Source organism: Triturus cristatus, chromosome 6, assembly GCF_964204655.1.
Source record: "Triturus cristatus chromosome 6, aTriCri1.1, whole genome shotgun sequence".
NCBI classification, from domain to species: Eukaryota; Metazoa; Chordata; class Amphibia; order Caudata; family Salamandridae; genus Triturus; species Triturus cristatus.
In genome coordinates, this window is record NC_140589.1 from 882,168,647 (window position 1) to 882,183,319 (window position 14,673).

General features: G+C 46.1%; 14 non-coding genes across 14 annotated transcripts; 8 read left to right on the forward strand and 6 right to left on the reverse strand.

Moving 5' to 3' along the window:
- Window positions 1-222: 222 nt before the first annotated feature.
- LOC146818261 (U6 spliceosomal RNA) lies at window positions 223-329 on the forward strand. Its single transcript, XR_014963466.1, has one exon. It is a non-coding gene; the product is annotated as a U6 spliceosomal RNA (small nuclear RNA).
- A 1,007-nt stretch (window positions 330-1,336) lies between these two features.
- On the reverse strand, window positions 1,337-1,409 carry TRNAR-ACG (transfer RNA arginine (anticodon ACG)). Its single transcript has one exon. It is a non-coding gene; the product is annotated as a tRNA-Arg (tRNA).
- A 776-nt stretch (window positions 1,410-2,185) lies between these two features.
- LOC146818263 (U6 spliceosomal RNA) lies at window positions 2,186-2,292 on the forward strand. The gene has a single exon (XR_014963467.1). It is a non-coding gene; the product is annotated as a U6 spliceosomal RNA (small nuclear RNA).
- A 1,007-nt stretch (window positions 2,293-3,299) lies between these two features.
- TRNAR-ACG (transfer RNA arginine (anticodon ACG)) lies at window positions 3,300-3,372 on the reverse strand. Its single transcript has one exon. It is a non-coding gene; the product is annotated as a tRNA-Arg (tRNA).
- A 772-nt stretch (window positions 3,373-4,144) lies between these two features.
- On the forward strand, window positions 4,145-4,251 carry LOC146818265 (U6 spliceosomal RNA). Its single transcript, XR_014963468.1, has one exon. It is a non-coding gene; the product is annotated as a U6 spliceosomal RNA (small nuclear RNA).
- Window positions 4,252-5,258: 1,007 nt separating this feature from the next.
- Window positions 5,259-5,331, reverse strand: TRNAR-ACG (transfer RNA arginine (anticodon ACG)). The gene has a single exon. It is a non-coding gene; the product is annotated as a tRNA-Arg (tRNA).
- Window positions 5,332-6,107: 776 nt separating this feature from the next.
- On the forward strand, window positions 6,108-6,214 carry LOC146818267 (U6 spliceosomal RNA). Its single transcript, XR_014963469.1, has one exon. It is a non-coding gene; the product is annotated as a U6 spliceosomal RNA (small nuclear RNA).
- A 1,007-nt stretch (window positions 6,215-7,221) lies between these two features.
- On the reverse strand, window positions 7,222-7,294 carry TRNAR-ACG (transfer RNA arginine (anticodon ACG)). Its single transcript has one exon. It is a non-coding gene; the product is annotated as a tRNA-Arg (tRNA).
- Window positions 7,295-8,070: 776 nt separating this feature from the next.
- On the forward strand, window positions 8,071-8,177 carry LOC146818269 (U6 spliceosomal RNA). Its single transcript, XR_014963470.1, has one exon. It is a non-coding gene; the product is annotated as a U6 spliceosomal RNA (small nuclear RNA).
- Window positions 8,178-9,184: 1,007 nt separating this feature from the next.
- TRNAR-ACG (transfer RNA arginine (anticodon ACG)) lies at window positions 9,185-9,257 on the reverse strand. Its single transcript has one exon. It is a non-coding gene; the product is annotated as a tRNA-Arg (tRNA).
- A 772-nt stretch (window positions 9,258-10,029) lies between these two features.
- Window positions 10,030-10,136, forward strand: LOC146818271 (U6 spliceosomal RNA). Its single transcript, XR_014963471.1, has one exon. It is a non-coding gene; the product is annotated as a U6 spliceosomal RNA (small nuclear RNA).
- A 1,007-nt stretch (window positions 10,137-11,143) lies between these two features.
- TRNAR-ACG (transfer RNA arginine (anticodon ACG)) lies at window positions 11,144-11,216 on the reverse strand. Its single transcript has one exon. It is a non-coding gene; the product is annotated as a tRNA-Arg (tRNA).
- Window positions 11,217-11,992: 776 nt separating this feature from the next.
- On the forward strand, window positions 11,993-12,099 carry LOC146818273 (U6 spliceosomal RNA). The gene has a single exon (XR_014963472.1). It is a non-coding gene; the product is annotated as a U6 spliceosomal RNA (small nuclear RNA).
- A 1,846-nt stretch (window positions 12,100-13,945) lies between these two features.
- LOC146818274 (U6 spliceosomal RNA) lies at window positions 13,946-14,052 on the forward strand. Its single transcript, XR_014963473.1, has one exon. It is a non-coding gene; the product is annotated as a U6 spliceosomal RNA (small nuclear RNA).
- The last annotated feature ends 621 nt before the right edge of the window (window positions 14,053-14,673 follow it).

A 14,673-nucleotide genomic window follows, 5' to 3' on the forward strand; every position in this document is an offset into this window, starting at 1 on the left:
ATGAGCCTTTGCAACCCTGGCATAATCTACATACTTCCAATTGGTGAAGTCTTGGACCACAAATGCAGTGAAGAATAATGGATTGTTACTCTTCATGCATTTTTGCCCATTGGCTCAGATTTGAATGCTTACTGGCCATACGAGCATCTCTGCCAGGCCACCCTATGTCTAGAGACCGTAGATTTAGAGAGTTTATAAACATTGTAGGTTCATCAAGGAAGTGTGCTCGCTTCGGCGGCACATATACTAAAATTGGAACGATACAGAGAAGATTAGCATGGCCCCTGCGCAAGGATGACACGCAAATTCGTGAAGCGTTCCATATTTTTACCAGCTTTCAGGAGAGAAATGTTCTATGTTTTCAAGACTAATTGAAATAATAAAGCAGGTTCCAGTGCTTTCCTCCTAATATCTATTTTTCAATTTGTCTCTCCTCAACATTTTTAATGTATTTACCTCGCAGTAATGAAGGTGCACTCTATGGCCAGCTGCATTTAGCAAGGAAGCCTGCAGGACTTCTGGGACTTTTCTTTCCCTTCTTCAGCCTCCCTGTAATTATTCTTCACAACCCCCAAATCTATACTGCTGCCAGCGATGCGTTGCTTTGTGGGAAGCAAGAGAAAGAGAAGGGGAGGGCCTATGCAAATGATGGCCTCAGGGCTGTCTGGGAGTCCCTTTTCAGCAGTACTGTTAAAATCCGCCTTGCAACCAGATTGGTCGGGTAAGCTGAAAAACACCAGGCATGATTGGGCACCAGGTCCTCTAGGCCCTTGGAGGACATATCGGCGCTGCATCCCTCAGTTTCTGAGGTCCAAGAAATGTTCACCCTCCACCCTAATAGAGAGGTCTTGGCCGATCGTGGCCGATCGGGGCAGAAGGGAGCAGGGCAAGATGCTCATGATCCTGCTCTAATAATGAACTGCCTTCCTCTCTCCTTACCTGTGGTTCTGCCTGGCTGCTTGGTTCCAGTTGTAGGCCTACATCCCACAGGCAATTTGCTTGTCCCTCTCACACATGTAAATGGGTCAGCACTCAAGTGCACACACCTGCCTGCACCCACAGACCCTCTCACACACACTTTTCTCAACAAGATTTTTTCCTAGTTTAGAGACTCAGAGACCCATGTTGAAATACAAAAGCAGCACACCACATGACGGCCTTCACATAGAATCCAGCAGCAAATGGGAAACTTTTAACTAGCCGTGGTCCTATTACTGCAGCCCTACCATGGAACGACTGCTGGATGAGTCCTGCTCGAGAATATTGAACCTACAACAAGTCTGAGGTAAATAAGAATTCCACAGGAATACCATAAAACAGGGACCTATGACCCTTTCGAGCCAGATAGGAGTCGAACCTACAATCTTCTGATCCGTAGTCAGACGCGTTATCCATTGCGCCACTGGCCCCATGTAGGATTACCCATACTTTTGTCCTTAAGAGGACCAGAAGTTGTGTGTGTGTGTGTGTGTGTGTGTGTTTTAAAACACCATTCCATCAACCTTTTTAGCCACGTTTACTGCTCACAACCAGAAGACACAAGTAAACCCACCTGACCTCCTGAAATTCTGTTCTGTCAGGTGTTCCTAACTTATACAAAGGACTTTAGGAGGACGAAGGACCTAAAAGTCAGGGGAAATGGTCCTAGGTCCAAGGAAATGTTTTAGATCAGCCTCAGTTTCTTAAATATTCTGCATTAACATCATCAGTTCCACGTCTGTGTGGAGCTGATCTTGAGGACTCCTTAATCAGCAGGCGGGTACAACAATAAAGTGTTTAATATTACAATACAGGCGAAAATTCAGACACCTTGTCATAGGCTCACCTTGTCCAGGGACCCAAGCATGCTGCCTTTCACCTCTCAGAGCCCTTCACCTAACCTACTGTGCAGCTGTCTCACCTTTAATATCACTGTTCCACAGGCAGCATGATGTCACAATGTTCCTTGTCAGTAGCCTGAACCATGAGCCTTTGCAACCCTGGCATAATCTACATACTTCCAATTGGTGAAGTCTTGGACCACAAATGCAGTGAAGAATAATGGATTGTTACTCTTCATGCATTTTTGCCCATTGGCTCAGATTTGAATGCTTACTGGCCATACGAGCATCTCTGCCAGGCCACCCTATGTCTAGAGACCGTAGATTTAGAGAGTTTATAAACATTGTAGGTTCATCAATGAAGTGTGCTCGCTTCGGCGGCACATATACTAAAATTGGAACGATACAGAGAAGATTAGCATGGCCCCTGCGCAAGGATGACACGCAAATTCGTGAAGCGTTCCATATTTTTACCAGCTTTCAGGAGAGAAATGTTCTATGTTTTCAAGACTAATTGAAATAATAAAGCAGGTTCCAGTGCTTTCCTCCTAATATCTATTTTTCAATTTGTCTCTCCTCAACATTTTTAATGTATTTACCTCGCAGTAATGAAGGTGCACTCTATGGCCAGCTGCATTTAGCAAGGAAGCCTGCAGGACTTCTGGGACTTTTCTTTCCCTTCTTCAGCCTCCCTGTCATTATTCTTCACAACCCCCAAATCTATACTGCTGCCAGCGATGCGTTGCTTTGTGGGAAGCAAGAGAAAGAGAAGGGGAGGGCCTATGCAAATGATGGCCTCAGGGCTGTCTGGGAGTCCCTTTTCAGCAGTACTGTTAAAATCCGCCTTGCAACCAGATTGGTCGGGTAAGCTGAAAAACACCAGGCATGATTGGGCACCAGGTCCTCTAGGCCCTTGGAGGACATATTGGCGCTGCATCCCTCAGTTTCTGAGGTCCAAGAAATGTTCACCCTCCACCCTAATAGAGAGGTCTTGGCCGATCGGGGCCGATCGGGGCAGAAGGGAGCAGGGCAAGATGCTCATGATCCTGCTCTAATAATGAACTGCCTTCCTCTCTCCTTACCTGTGGTTCTGCCTGGCTGCTTGGTTCCAGTTGTAGGCCTACATCCCACAGGCAATTTGCTTGTCCCTCTCACACATGTAAATGGGTCAGCACTCAAGTGCACACACCTGCCTGCACCCACAGACCCTCTCACACACACTTTTCTCAACAAGATTTTTTCCTAGTTTAGAGACTCAGAGACCCATGTTGAAATACAAAAGCAGCACACCACATGACGGCCTTCACATAGAATCCAGCAGCAAATGGGAAACTTTTAACTAGCCGTGGTCCTATTACTGCAGCCCTACCATGGAACGACTGCTGGATGAGTCCTGCTCGAGAATATTGAACCTACAACAAGTCTGAGGTAAATAAGAATTCCACAGGAATACCATAAAACAGGGACCTATGACCCTTTCGAGCCAGATAGGAGTCGAACCTACAATCTTCTGATCCGTAGTCAGACGCGTTATCCATTGCGCCACTGGCCCCATGTAGGATTACCCATACTTTTGTCCTTAAGAGGACCAGAAGTTGTGTGTGTGTGTGTGTGTGTGTTTTAAAACACCATTCCATCAACCTTTTTAGCCACGTTTACTGCTCACAACCAGAAGACACAAGTAAACCCACCTGACCTCCTGAAATTCTGTTCTGTCAGGTGTTCCTAACTTATACAAAGGACTTTAGGAGGACGAAGGACCTAAAAGTCAGGGGAAATGGTCCTAGGTCCAAGGAAATGTTTTAGATCAGCCTCAGTTTCTTAAATATTCTGCATTAACATCATCAGTTCCACGTCTGTGTGGAGCTGATCTTGAGGACTCCTTAATCAGCAGGCGGGTACAACAATAAAGTGTTTAATATTACAATACAGGCGAAAATTCAGACACCTTGTCATAGGCTCACCTTGTCCAGGGACCCAAGCATGCTGCCTTTCACCTCTCAGAGCCCTTCACCTAACCTACTGTGCAGCTGTCTCACCTTTAATATCACTGTTCCACAGGCAGCATGATGTCACAATGTTCCTTGTCAGTAGCCTGAACCATGAGCCTTTGCAACCCTGGCATAATCTACATACTTCCAATTGGTGAAGTCTTGGACCACAAATGCAGTGAAGAATAATGGATTGTTACTCTTCATGCATTTTTGCCCATTGGCTCAGATTTGAATGCTTACTGGCCATACGAGCATCTCTGCCAGGCCACCCTATGTCTAGAGACCGTAGATTTAGAGAGTTTATAAACATTGTAGGTTCATCAATGAAGTGTGCTCGCTTCGGCGGCACATATACTAAAATTGGAACGATACAGAGAAGATTAGCATGGCCCCTGCGCAAGGATGACACGCAAATTCGTGAAGCGTTCCATATTTTTACCAGCTTTCAGGAGAGAAATGTTCTATGTTTTCAAGACTAATTGAAATAATAAAGCAGGTTCCAGTGCTTTCCTCCTAATATCTATTTTTCAATTTGTCTCTCCTCAACATTTTTAATGTATTTACCTCGCAGTAATGAAGGTGCACTCTATGGCCAGCTGCATTTAGCAAGGAAGCCTGCAGGACTTCTGGGACTTTTCTTTCCCTTCTTCAGCCTCCCTGTCATTATTCTTCACAACCCCCAAATCTATACTGCTGCCAGCGATGCGTTGCTTTGTGGGAAGCAAGAGAAAGAGAAGGGGAGGGCCTATGCAAATGATGGCCTCAGGGCTGTCTGGGAGTCCCTTTTCAGCAGTACTGTTAAAATCCGCCTTGCAACCAGATTGGTCGGGTAAGCTGAAAAACACCAGGCATGATTGGGCACCAGGTCCTCTAGGCCCTTGGAGGACATATTGGCGCTGCATCCCTCAGTTTCTGAGGTCCAAGAAATGTTCACCCTCCACCCTAATAGAGAGGTCTTGGCCGATCGGGGCCGATCGGGGCAGAAGGGAGCAGGGCAAGATGCTCATGATCCTGCTCTAATAATGAACTGCCTTCCTCTCTCCTTACCTGTGGTTCTGCCTGGCTGCTTGGTTCCAGTTGTAGGCCTACATCCCACAGGCAATTTGCTTGTCCCTCTCACACATGTAAATGGGTCAGCACTCAAGTGCACACACCTGCCTGCACCCACAGACCCTCTCACACACACTTTTCTCAACAAGATTTTTTCCTAGTTTAGAGACTCAGAGACCCATGTTGAAATACAAAAGCAGCACACCACATGACGGCCTTCACATAGAATCCAGCAGCAAATGGGAAACTTTTAACTAGCCGTGGTCCTATTACTGCAGCCCTACCATGGAACGACTGCTGGATGAGTCCTGCTCGAGAATATTGAACCTACAACAAGTCTGAGGTAAATAAGAATTCCACAGGAATACCATAAAACAGGGACCTATGACCCTTTCGAGCCAGATAGGAGTCGAACCTACAATCTTCTGATCCGTAGTCAGACGCGTTATCCATTGCGCCACTGGCCCCATGTAGGATTACCCATACTTTTGTCCTTAAGAGGACCAGAAGTTGTGTGTGTGTGTGTGTGTGTGTGTGTTTTAAAACACCATTCCATCAACCTTTTTAGCCACGTTTACTGCTCACAACCAGAAGACACAAGTAAACCCACCTGACCTCCTGAAATTCTGTTCTGTCAGGTGTTCCTAACTTATACAAAGGACTTTAGGAGGACGAAGGACCTAAAAGTCAGGGGAAATGGTCCTAGGTCCAAGGAAATGTTTTAGATCAGCCTCAGTTTCTTAAATATTCTGCATTAACATCATCAGTTCCACGTCTGTGTGGAGCTGATCTTGAGGACTCCTTAATCAGCAGGCGGGTACAACAATAAAGTGTTTAATATTACAATACAGGCGAAAATTCAGACACCTTGTCATAGGCTCACCTTGTCCAGGGACCCAAGCATGCTGCCTTTCACCTCTCAGAGCCCTTCACCTAACCTACTGTGCAGCTGTCTCACCTTTAATATCACTGTTCCACAGGCAGCATGATGTCACAATGTTCCTTGTCAGTAGCCTGAACCATGAGCCTTTGCAACCCTGGCATAATCTACATACTTCCAATTGGTGAAGTCTTGGACCACAAATGCAGTGAAGAATAATGGATTGTTACTCTTCATGCATTTTTGCCCATTGGCTCAGATTTGAATGCTTACTGGCCATACGAGCATCTCTGCCAGGCCACCCTATGTCTAGAGACCGTAGATTTAGAGAGTTTATAAACATTGTAGGTTCATCAAGGAAGTGTGCTCGCTTCGGCGGCACATATACTAAAATTGGAACGATACAGAGAAGATTAGCATGGCCCCTGCGCAAGGATGACACGCAAATTCGTGAAGCGTTCCATATTTTTACCAGCTTTCAGGAGAGAAATGTTCTATGTTTTCAAGACTAATTGAAATAATAAAGCAGGTTCCAGTGCTTTCCTCCTAATATCTATTTTTCAATTTGTCTCTCCTCAACATTTTTAATGTATTTACCTCGCAGTAATGAAGGTGCACTCTATGGCCAGCTGCATTTAGCAAGGAAGCCTGCAGGACTTCTGGGACTTTTCTTTCCCTTCTTCAGCCTCCCTGTCATTATTCTTCACAACCCCCAAATCTATACTGCTGCCAGCGATGCGTTGCTTTGTGGGAAGCAAGAGAAAGAGAAGGGGAGGGCCTATGCAAATGATGGCCTCAGGGCTGTCTGGGAGTCCCTTTTCAGCAGTACTGTTAAAATCCGCCTTGCAACCAGATTGGTCGGGTAAGCTGAAAAACACCAGGCATGATTGGGCACCAGGTCCTCTAGGCCCTTGGAGGACATATCGGCGCTGCATCCCTCAGTTTCTGAGGTCCAAGAAATGTTCACCCTCCACCCTAATAGAGAGGTCTTGGCCGATCGGGGCCGATCGGGGCAGAAGGGAGCAGGGCAAGATGCTCATGATCCTGCTCTAATAATGAACTGCCTTCCTCTCTCCTTACCTGTGGTTCTGCCTGGCTGCTTGGTTCCAGTTGTAGGCCTACATCCCACAGGCAATTTGCTTGTCCCTCTCACACATGTAAATGGGTCAGCACTCAAGTGCACACACCTGCCTGCACCCACAGACCCTCTCACACACACTTTTCTCAACAAGATTTTTTCCTAGTTTAGAGACTCAGAGACCCATGTTGAAATACAAAAGCAGCACACCACATGACGGCCTTCACATAGAATCCAGCAGCAAATGGGAAACTTTTAACTAGCCGTGGTCCTATTACTGCAGCCCTACCATGGAACGACTGCTGGATGAGTCCTGCTCGAGAATATTGAACCTACAACAAGTCTGAGGTAAATAAGAATTCCACAGGAATACCATAAAACAGGGACCTATGACCCTTTCGAGCCAGATAGGAGTCGAACCTACAATCTTCTGATCCGTAGTCAGACGCGTTATCCATTGCGCCACTGGCCCCATGTAGGATTACCCATACTTTTGTCCTTAAGAGGACCAGAAGTTGTGTGTGTGTGTGTGTGTGTGTGTGTTTTAAAACACCATTCCATCAACCTTTTTAGCCACGTTTACTGCTCACAACCAGAAGACACAAGTAAACCCACCTGACCTCCTGAAATTCTGTTCTGTCAGGTGTTCCTAACTTATACAAAGGACTTTAGGAGGACGAAGGACCTAAAAGTCAGGGGAAATGGTCCTAGGTCCAAGGAAATGTTTTAGATCAGCCTCAGTTTCTTAAATATTCTGCATTAACATCATCAGTTCCACGTCTGTGTGGAGCTGATCTTGAGGACTCCTTAATCAGCAGGCGGGTACAACAATAAAGTGTTTAATATTACAATACAGGCGAAAATTCAGACACCTTGTCATAGGCTCACCTTGTCCAGGGACCCAAGCATGCTGCCTTTCACCTCTCAGAGCCCTTCACCTAACCTACTGTGCAGCTGTCTCACCTTTAATATCACTGTTCCACAGGCAGCATGATGTCACAATGTTCCTTGTCAGTAGCCTGAACCATGAGCCTTTGCAACCCTGGCATAATCTACATACTTCCAATTGGTGAAGTCTTGGACCACAAATGCAGTGAAGAATAATGGATTGTTACTCTTCATGCATTTTTGCCCATTGGCTCAGATTTGAATGCTTACTGGCCATACGAGCATCTCTGCCAGGCCACCCTATGTCTAGAGACCGTAGATTTAGAGAGTTTATAAACATTGTAGGTTCATCAAGGAAGTGTGCTCGCTTCGGCGGCACATATACTAAAATTGGAACGATACAGAGAAGATTAGCATGGCCCCTGCGCAAGGATGACACGCAAATTCGTGAAGCGTTCCATATTTTTACCAGCTTTCAGGAGAGAAATGTTCTATGTTTTCAAGACTAATTGAAATAATAAAGCAGGTTCCAGTGCTTTCCTCCTAATATCTATTTTTCAATTTGTCTCTCCTCAACATTTTTAATGTATTTACCTCGCAGTAATGAAGGTGCACTCTATGGCCAGCTGCATTTAGCAAGGAAGCCTGCAGGACTTCTGGGACTTTTCTTTCCCTTCTTCAGCCTCCCTGTCATTATTCTTCACAACCCCCAAATCTATACTGCTGCCAGCGATGCGTTGCTTTGTGGGAAGCAAGAGAAAGAGAAGGGGAGGGCCTATGCAAATGATGGCCTCAGGGCTGTCTGGGAGTCCCTTTTCAGCAGTACTGTTAAAATCCGCCTTGCAACCAGATTGGTCGGGTAAGCTGAAAAACACCAGGCATGATTGGGCACCAGGTCCTCTAGGCCCTTGGAGGACATATTGGCGCTGCATCCCTCAGTTTCTGAGGTCCAAGAAATGTTCACCCTCCACCCTAATAGAGAGGTCTTGGCCGATCGGGGCCGATCGGGGCAGAAGGGAGCAGGGCAAGATGCTCATGATCCTGCTCTAATAATGAACTGCCTTCCTCTCTCCTTACCTGTGGTTCTGCCTGGCTGCTTGGTTCCAGTTGTAGGCCTACATCCCACAGGCAATTTGCTTGTCCCTCTCACACATGTAAATGGGTCAGCACTCAAGTGCACACACCTGCCTGCACCCACAGACCCTCTCACACACACTTTTCTCAACAAGATTTTTTCCTAGTTTAGAGACTCAGAGACCCATGTTGAAATACAAAAGCAGCACACCACATGACGGCCTTCACATAGAATCCAGCAGCAAATGGGAAACTTTTAACTAGCCGTGGTCCTATTACTGCAGCCCTACCATGGAACGACTGCTGGATGAGTCCTGCTCGAGAATATTGAACCTACAACAAGTCTGAGGTAAATAAGAATTCCACAGGAATACCATAAAACAGGGACCTATGACCCTTTCGAGCCAGATAGGAGTCGAACCTACAATCTTCTGATCCGTAGTCAGACGCGTTATCCATTGCGCCACTGGCCCCATGTAGGATTACCCATACTTTTGTCCTTAAGAGGACCAGAAGTTGTGTGTGTGTGTGTGTGTGTGTTTTAAAACACCATTCCATCAACCTTTTTAGCCACGTTTACTGCTCACAACCAGAAGACACAAGTAAACCCACCTGACCTCCTGAAATTCTGTTCTGTCAGGTGTTCCTAACTTATACAAAGGACTTTAGGAGGACGAAGGACCTAAAAGTCAGGGGAAATGGTCCTAGGTCCAAGGAAATGTTTTAGATCAGCCTCAGTTTCTTAAATATTCTGCATTAACATCATCAGTTCCACGTCTGTGTGGAGCTGATCTTGAGGACTCCTTAATCAGCAGGCGGGTACAACAATAAAGTGTTTAATATTACAATACAGGCGAAAATTCAGACACCTTGTCATAGGCTCACCTTGTCCAGGGACCCAAGCATGCTGCCTTTCACCTCTCAGAGCCCTTCACCTAACCTACTGTGCAGCTGTCTCACCTTTAATATCACTGTTCCACAGGCAGCATGATGTCACAATGTTCCTTGTCAGTAGCCTGAACCATGAGCCTTTGCAACCCTGGCATAATCTACATACTTCCAATTGGTGAAGTCTTGGACCACAAATGCAGTGAAGAATAATGGATTGTTACTCTTCATGCATTTTTGCCCATTGGCTCAGATTTGAATGCTTACTGGCCATACGAGCATCTCTGCCAGGCCACCCTATGTCTAGAGACCGTAGATTTAGAGAGTTTATAAACATTGTAGGTTCATCAAGGAAGTGTGCTCGCTTCGGCGGCACATATACTAAAATTGGAACGATACAGAGAAGATTAGCATGGCCCCTGCGCAAGGATGACACGCAAATTCGTGAAGCGTTCCATATTTTTACCAGCTTTCAGGAGAGAAATGTTCTATGTTTTCAAGACTAATTGAAATAATAAAGCAGGTTCCAGTGCTTTCCTCCTAATATCTATTTTTCAATTTGTCTCTCCTCAACATTTTTAATGTATTTACCTCGCAGTAATGAAGGTGCACTCTATGGCCAGCTGCATTTAGCAAGGAAGCCTGCAGGACTTCTGGGACTTTTCTTTCCCTTCTTCAGCCTCCCTGTAATTATTCTTCACAACCCCCAAATCTATACTGCTGCCAGCGATGCGTTGCTTTGTGGGAAGCAAGAGAAAGAGAAGGGGAGGGCCTATGCAAATGATGGCCTCAGGGCTGTCTGGGAGTCCCTTTTCAGCAGTACTGTTAAAATCCGCCTTGCAACCAGATTGGTCGGGTAAGCTGAAAAACACCAGGCATGATTGGGCACCAGGTCCTCTAGGCCCTTGGAGGACATATCGGCGCTGCATCCCTCAGTTTCTGAGGTCCAAGAAATGTTCACCCTCCACCCTAATAGAGAGGTCTTGGCCGATCGTGGCCGATCGGGGCAGAAGGGAGCAGGGCAAGATGCTCATGATCCTGCTCTAATAATGAACTGCCTTCCTCTCTCCTTACCTGTGGTTCTGCCTGGCTGCTTGGTTCCAGTTGTAGGCCTACATCCCACAGGCAATTTGCTTGTCCCTCTCACACATGTAAATGGGTCAGCACTCAAGTGCACACACCTGCCTGCACCCACAGACCCTCTCACACACACTTTTCTCAACAAGATTTTTTCCTAGTTTAGAGACTCAGAGACCCATGTTGAAATACAAAAGCAGCACACCACATGACGGCCTTCACATAGAATCCAGCAGCAAATGGGAAACTTTTAACTAGCCGTGGTCCTATTACTGCAGCCCTACCATGGAACGACTGCTGGATGAGTCCTGCTCGAGAATATTGAACCTACAACAAGTCTGAGGTAAATAAGAATTCCACAGGAATACCATAAAACAGGGACCTATGACCCTTTCGAGCCAGATAGGAGTCGAACCTACAATCTTCTGATCCGTAGTCAGACGCGTTATCCATTGCGCCACTGGCCCCATGTAGGATTACCCATACTTTTGTCCTTAAGAGGACCAGAAGTTGTGTGTGTGTGTGTGTGTGTGTGTGTTTTAAAACACCATTCCATCAACCTTTTTAGCCACGTTTACTGCTCACAACCAGAAGACACAAGTAAACCCACCTGACCTCCTGAAATTCTGTTCTGTCAGGTGTTCCTAACTTATACAAAGGACTTTAGGAGGACGAAGGACCTAAAAGTCAGGGGAAATGGTCCTAGGTCCAAGGAAATGTTTTAGATCAGCCTCAGTTTCTTAAATATTCTGCATTAACATCATCAGTTCCACGTCTGTGTGGAGCTGATCTTGAGGACTCCTTAATCAGCAGGCGGGTACAACAATAAAGTGTTTAATATTACAATACAGGCGAAAATTCAGACACCTTGTCATAGGCTCACCTTGTCCAGGGACCCAAGCATGCTGCCTTTCACCTCTCAGAGCCCTTCACCTAACCTACTGTGCAGCTGTCTCACCTTTAATATCACTGTTCCACAGGCAGCATGATGTCACAATGTTCCTTGTCAGTAGCCTGAACCATGAGCCTTTGCAACCCTGGCATAATCTACATACTTCCAATTGGTGAAGTCTTGGACCACAAATGCAGTGAAGAATAATGGATTGTTACTCTTCATGCATTTTTGCCCATTGGCTCAGATTTGAATGCTTACTGGCCATACGAGCATCTCTGCCAGGCCACCCTATGTCTAGAGACCGTAGATTTAGAGAGTTTATAAACATTGTAGGTTCATCAATGAAGTGTGCTCGCTTCGGCGGCACATATACTAAAATTGGAACGATACAGAGAAGATTAGCATGGCCCCTGCGCAAGGATGACACGCAAATTCGTGAAGCGTTCCATATTTTTACCAGCTTTCAGGAGAGAAATGTTCTATGTTTTCAAGACTAATTGAAATAATAAAGCAGGTTCCAGTGCTTTCCTCCTAATATCTATTTTTCAATTTGTCTCTCCTCAACATTTTTAATGTATTTACCTCGCAGTAATGAAGGTGCACTCTATGGCCAGCTGCATTTAGCAAGGAAGCCTGCAGGACTTCTGGGACTTTTCTTTCCCTTCTTCAGCCTCCCTGTCATTATTCTTCACAACCCCCAAATCTATACTGCTGCCAGCGATGCGTTGCTTTGTGGGAAGCAAGAGAAAGAGAAGGGGAGGGCCTATGCAAATGATGGCCTCAGGGCTGTCTGGGAGTCCCTTTTCAGCAGTACTGTTAAAATCCGCCTTGCAACCAGATTGGTCGGGTAAGCTGAAAAACACCAGGCATGATTGGGCACCAGGTCCTCTAGGCCCTTGGAGGACATATCGGCGCTGCATCCCTCAGTTTCTGAGGTCCAAGAAATGTTCACCCTCCACCCTAATAGAGAGGTCTTGGCCGATCGGGGCCGATCGGGGCAGAAGGGAGCAGGGCAAGATGCTCATGATCCTGCTCTAATAATGAACTGCCTTCCTCTCTCCTTACCTGTGGTTCTGCCTGGCTGCTTGGTTCCAGTTGTAGGCCTACATCCCACAGGCAATTTGCTTGTCCCTCTCACACATGTAAATGGGTCAGCACTCAAGTGCACACACCTGCCTGCACCCACAGACCCTCTCACACACACTTTTCTCAACAAGATTTTTTCCTAGTTTAGAGACTCAGAGACCCATGTTGAAATACAAAAGCAGCACACCACATGACGGCCTTCACATAGAATCCAGCAGCAAATGGGAAACTTTTAACTAGCCGTGGTCCTATTACTGCAGCCCTACCATGGAACGACTGCTGGATGAGTCCTGCTCGAGAATATTGAACCTACAACAAGTCTGAGGTAAATAAGAATTCCACATGAATACCATAAAACAGGGACCTATGACCCTTTCGAGCCAGATAGGAGTCGAACCTACAATCTTCTGATCCGTAGTCAGACTCGTTATCCATTGCGCCACTGGCCCCATGTAGGATTACCCATACTTTTGTCCTTAAGAGGACCAGAAGTTGTGTGTGTGTGTGTGTTTTAAAACACCATTCCATCAACCTTTTTAGCCACGTTTACTGCTCACAACCAGAAGACACAAGTAAACCCACCTGACCTCCTGAAATTCTGTTCTGTCAGGTGTTCCTAACTTATACAAAGGACTTTAGGAGGACGAAGGACCTAAAAGTCAGGGGAAATGGTCCTAGGTCCAAGGAAATGTTTTAGATCAGCCTCAGTTTCTTAAATATTCTGCATTAACATCATCAGTTCCACGTCTGTGTGGAGCTGATCTTGAGGACTCCTTAATCAGCAGGTGGGTACAACAATAAAGTGTTTAATATTACAATACAGGCGAAAATTCAGACACCTTGTCATAGGCTCACCTTGTCCAGGGACCCAAGCATGCTGCCTTTCACCTCTCAGAGCCCTTCACCTAACCTACTGTGCAGCTGTCTCACCTTTAATATCACTGTTCCACAGGCAGCATGATGTCACAATGTTCCTTGTCAGTAGCCTGAACCATGAGCCTTTGCAACCCTGGCATAATCTACATACTTCCAATTGGTGAAGTCTTGGACCACAAATGCAGTGAAGAATAATGGATTGTTACTCTTCATGCATTTTTGCCCATTGGCTCAGATTTGAATGCTTACTGGCCATACGAGCATCTCTGCCAGGCCACCCTATGTCTAGAGACCGTAGATTTAGAGAGTTTATAAACATTGTAGGTTCATCAATGAAGTGTGCTCGCTTCGGCGGCACATATACTAAAATTGGAACGATACAGAGAAGATTAGCATGGCCCCTGCGCAAGGATGACACGCAAATTCGTGAAGCGTTCCATATTTTTACCAGCTTTCAGGAGAGAAATGTTCTATGTTTTCAAGACTAATTGAAATAATAAAGCAGGTTCCAGTGCTTTCCTCCTAATATCTATTTTTCAATTTGTCTCTCCTCAACATTTTTAATGTATTTACCTCGCAGTAATGAAGGTGCACTCTATGGCCAGCTGCATTTAGCAAGGAAGCCTGCAGGACTTCTGGGACTTTTCTTTCCCTTCTTCAGCCTCCCTGTCATTATTCTTCACAACCCCCAAATCTATACTGCTGCCAGCGATGCGTTGCTTTGTGGGAAGCAAGAGAAAGAGAAGGGGAGGGCCTATGCAAATGATGGCCTCAGGGCTGTCTGGGAGTCCCTTTTCAGCAGTACTGTTAAAATCCGCCTTGCAACCAGATTGGTCGGGTAAGCTGAAAAACACCAGGCATGATTGGGCACCAGGTCCTCTAGGCCCTTGGAGGACATATTGGCGCTGCATCCCTCAGTTTCTGAGGTCCAAGAAATGTTCACCCTCCACCCTAATAGAGAGGTCTTGGCCGATCGGGGCCGATCGGGGCAGAAGGGAGCAGGGCAAGATGCTCATGATCCTGCTCTAATAATGAACTGCCTTCCTCTCTCCTTACCTGTGGTTCTG